This window comes from Microtus ochrogaster, linkage group LG5, assembly GCF_000317375.1.
Source record: "Microtus ochrogaster isolate Prairie Vole_2 linkage group LG5, MicOch1.0, whole genome shotgun sequence".
Lineage (NCBI taxonomy): Eukaryota > Metazoa > Chordata > Mammalia > Rodentia > Cricetidae > Microtus > Microtus ochrogaster.
The window spans coordinates 15,518,241-15,523,040 of NC_022031.1; positions in this window are offsets into that span (position 1 = coordinate 15,518,241).

The following is a 4,800-nucleotide window of genomic DNA, read 5'->3' on the forward strand; positions in this document are numbered from 1 at the left end:
TGTTTAAGTGCACTGGGCACTCTTCTGGAGGACCCAAATTCAATCCCACATCTCAACACATACATGGTGGCTCTACTCTCGATAACTTCAGTCCCAGGGCATCAAACTTTCTCTTGTGTCCTCCGAGTGCGCTACACACACGTGGTGAACAGACATATATACGGATAAAACACTCACAGACATAAAATAAAAAAATTGAAGAAAAACAGAAAATAAAAATAAAAAAGGAAAGACTAAAGAGGAGGGAGGAGAGGTAGGGATGATTTGGGAGGAGGTGGGAGATGATATAGGAGCAAATATAATCAAAATATTTTGTGTGAAATTCTCAAAGAATTAATAAAAATGTGTTTTCCAGAAAAGAATATAAATAATTTCAAAATGATCCTAATGATTATATATTCTCTTTTGGCTCAGAATCTGCTATTATACACAATTGGTGATTGTGATAATAAAAGTCACAGTGTTTTCCTAGAGATAAATTCCATAAAATTGCAAGACTCTTTTTCTTTTCTTTTGATGTTATAAACCTCAACTCCTGATGGATTCTGTATCCTCAGAGCTTAATGAATGCTACAATCCAATAGTGAAAGTGTGGGAATATATTTGTCAGGATTTAAATTTGTTTTTCTTTAAAGCATATTTAAACTTGCCTCTTTACCATATGGTGTACTCTGCTTGGGATTTTGCAGCGCAAGTAAATAAATGGTATCATCTTGCTAGCGTACTCATAAACCCAGAAGGATAGTGCAATCAAGGAAGGTTAACCAATTTAGATATTAATTGTAGAATAAAGTATTTTCCCTTGAAGTTATATTTAATGCATTTCCTAATACGTTTAGAGCAAGTATCAATTAATTTGATTGAGTGAAAACCTGGACAGAAGTGACATGGATCAGTCACTTCTGAAAAAGTATTTTAGAGTATTTGTATGTTTTGCTTTGAAACATTTAAGAATTTAAAGATACAGAGAGCTTACTTAAGATATCTAAATTTGGCTGCCTTAGTTACCGCTGCTGTGTGACAAAAGACTGAAAAAGGAAATTCAAGAGAGTAAGGCTAAGGTTTGATTGTAGCTGGAGGTATTTTTCACAATGGTTTTGAAGTCAGGGAAGAGAAAGATAGGTTGCTTGTACTCAGTACATTTTCTTCATTTTATACACTCCAGGATCCTAGCCCAGGGAATGGTGTCTCCCACAGTGGTTACATCTTCCACTTCAATTACCCTAATCAAGATAATTCCTCACAGGCCCAGAGGTGTGCCCAGACACCTGTCTTCCAGGTTATTCTAGATCTCATTCAGTTGACAACAGAGATGAACTCACAGGCTCATCAGAAATATGCACCGAGAAGTCAATTCATTCTCAACAGTTAGTGTGTGTATTGCTCACTGCTTATTTAATGCATGTGGATTTCTAAGTACGTGATGAAAATTTAATTTCAATGATTATCTGAACAATGTTGTTTGAACTTAACTTGTAAGTTACAACTGAAAATCACAATCAAAAGCCAATTAATTATCCACAAAGGTACTCATCACTTAGTCTCAGACTTTTTCTCTTAAGCACTACATTTATGTTACAAGAGAATCTTGCATGTTTTTTTATCTGTAGATATGTTTTTTACCCAGTTTAGAAGACACACACATATATATAATAAAAATAAAAGTTTAGCTTAGTTGATTTGTTTTAATTTTTTTTTACTTTTTTATTTTTTTATTGAGAAAAGGAAAAAAAAAGTATCCGCCTCCCCCCAGCCTCCCATTTCCCTCCCCCTCCTCCCACCCTTTTCCCCCTCCCCCAAACTCCTCTCCCCCTCCCTCTCCAGTCCATAGAGCAGTCAGGGTTCCTGCCCTGTGGAAAGTCCAAGGTCCGCCCCCCTCCGTCCATGTCTAGGAAGGTGAACATCCAAACTGGCTAGGCTCCCACAAAGCCAGAACATGAAGTAGGGTCAAAACCCCGTGCCATTGTCCTTGGCTTCTCATCAGCCCTCATTGTTCGCCATGTTCAGAGAGTCCGGTTTTATCCCATGCTTTTTCAGTCATAGTCCAGCTGGCCTTGGTGAGCTCCCAATAGATCATCTTCACTGTCTCCGTGGGTGGGTGCACCCCTCTTGGTCCTGACTTCCTTGCTCATCTTCTCCCTCCTTCCGCTCCTCATTGGGACCTTGGGAGCTCAGTCCAGTGCTCCAGTGTGGGTCTCTGTCTCTCTCTCCATCCATCACCAGATGAAGGTTCTTGCATGGTTTTAAACTTAGTTATGGAATCACTAAAATTGATAATATCAGAACACACAATATTCAGCTGTTTCATAAAGACAGTGTGTTGTGAAATATTAGTTGAAGATGTGCTACATTCATTTATGCTGTGGGAATATCCATTTAATGTTGCAAAGATGCATTACATTCTTTTATTTAATTTGTTTAAATAAAACAAATTTTATTTAACTCTGCATTTGCTTAACTCTGAAGTTGTGTTACTTTGCCTGCCCCAAACAGCTGATTGTTCTAATAAAGATCTGAATGGCAAGAGAGGGATAGGTGGGGCCTGCAGGCAGGGAGAATAAACAGAAGGAGAATAACCTAAGAGAGGCACAAAAGAAAAATGAAAAAAAGGAGGAGAGGAGGATGCTAGGGGCCAGCCACCTAGCAATACAGGCAGCCACAGCGTAAGAAGGAAAGAAAAGATGTACAAAGAGAAAAAGGCAAAAGCCCAGAGGCAAAAGATAAATGGTATTATTTGAGTCAAGAAAAACTGACTAGAAATAAGTCAAGCTAAGACCGGGCATTTATAAGTAATAATAAGTCTCTGTGTATTTATTTGGGAACCAGATGGCAGGCCCCCAAAAGAGAAAAGGAGTAAAAACAAACAGCAACAGTGTCTGCTGTGGTCCACATTTTCCAGTCATTGAGGCATGTCCACTTGAGAGCACAGCTTTTACTTGTGAATACACCCACCCAAGATATCTCTGTCTTTATCATCCTATCCTTGTCCTTTTTCTCCGGCAGTATCACAAAACCTGAATCTTTTCATAGAAGAATCACCAGCTTCTTTTGTAGACTCCAGGCTGACAAAATCTTTCTTGGTGCCAGTGTACCTTCTGAGCAGATCATCTTAGCATCAGTGTGCGGATGAGCAGAACATGATACACATTTCACAGGATCACAGATGCTGCCTCTGTCTCCCTTCCAGACAGCCTTTTCAGCTCTATGAGCCCTGGCCTGAGCAGGAGGCCACAAAGCTTGGCCAGTCCAAGCCAAGCAAAAGAGAGATTGGTAAAGGGTTGTTAAAACAGGGGCCTGGTGTAGGAAAATGAATCATCTTAGTACTACTAAATGAAGACAGCTAAGTGAAAAGGAACGTTCTTTCAATAAAAGCAAATTTTATACCTTACTGTCCAGCATTATCCAGTACCTGTCTGTCTTTCCTCACACCTTCTTTGGCATTTCCTCAACTAGACTAAGGCAGGAGCAGAGAGAGTGTGGCACAGGAAGAGGAAAAAGCCATTTGTTTTCTGAGCTCAGTCTATATTTTTAGTATATTGCTTCTAAAACTGGGGTTTGGGGTCTGGAGAGATGGCTCAGTGGTTAAGAGCGCTGAATCTTCTTCTAGAGACCCACATAATATGTGTTCACACCCACATCATAGCTCACAACCATCTGCAATACACTCTTCAGGCCTGCCAGGGCACTGCAGGCAGGCAGTGCAGACAAACATACAGGCAAGACATCTATTCATAAAAAAAAATCAAAAATTATAAAAATAATTAAAACTGGGATTTATGTTTTTTGATCCTTTATAGTAATCACCAAAGTTGTCACTTTATGCCTCAAAAGTGTGTGGAGCCTGAGAGGCTACGCATGCTCTGGCAGAAGACCCTATACTCGCTCACATATGAGATACAAGCAGCATTAAGCAAATGCAATGTTTTGTTTTTTAAGGGCACGTGAAATTTAGAGAGAAAAATTATGGGGGAATAGCGGAGGAAAACGGTGGATGGATTTTACCAAAATACATTATATACCTGCATGAAATTATGAAAAAAAAGTTACAAAAAGTAATAATAGCATTATGCTCATTATATTGTGGGAACTCAAGAGATCCTAGTTAACGACTTTATTAAATGACATTAAAACAGGAGAAACAAAATGAGTGAAGGAAAGAATTTTCTTTCTTTGAGATATTTTTATTTTCAGAAGAAGGAATCTTTCCACATATCAAGAGTGACATAATCAGGAATTGACTCAACTGGCGCCCATTATGTGCAGGTAAAGGCAGGTGGCAGAAAACTGAGCTGACTTGCTGAGAACTCTTAGGTCTGGCTATGTGGGTTTGCAAAGCGTTATGGTATGAGGAATGATGCATTCTAAGACATGTCAACTTTCCATTTCTTGAAAACCTTGCTTTAAGTAACTGATGTAATAAATGTCTTATGGAGAGTGAACAATAGGAGAAGTACGCGATCGAGAACCAGACATTCTATGCCAACTGCCTAGGATTTCCAGCAGGGTTTCCCTTGCCATGACTGATCCTGTGAGAAGTACAGGTCAAAATGTGAGTCATCGTCAGTAAAATGCCAAAGCACAAAAATAAAAAGAGACAGGAATCGAAGGCTTGCCATTGTCTTTCAACAGAACCCAACGGTTGCAGTGTTGTTAGATTTTTTTATTTGCTTCTTGTGTACGTGTGTGTGGTGGAGGTGTTCATGAGTGTGTGTGTGTGTGTGTGTGTGTGTGTGTGTGTGTGTGTGTGTGTGTGTAGATCATGAGGACAACTTGTAGAGGCTGATTCTCTCCTTCCACCAT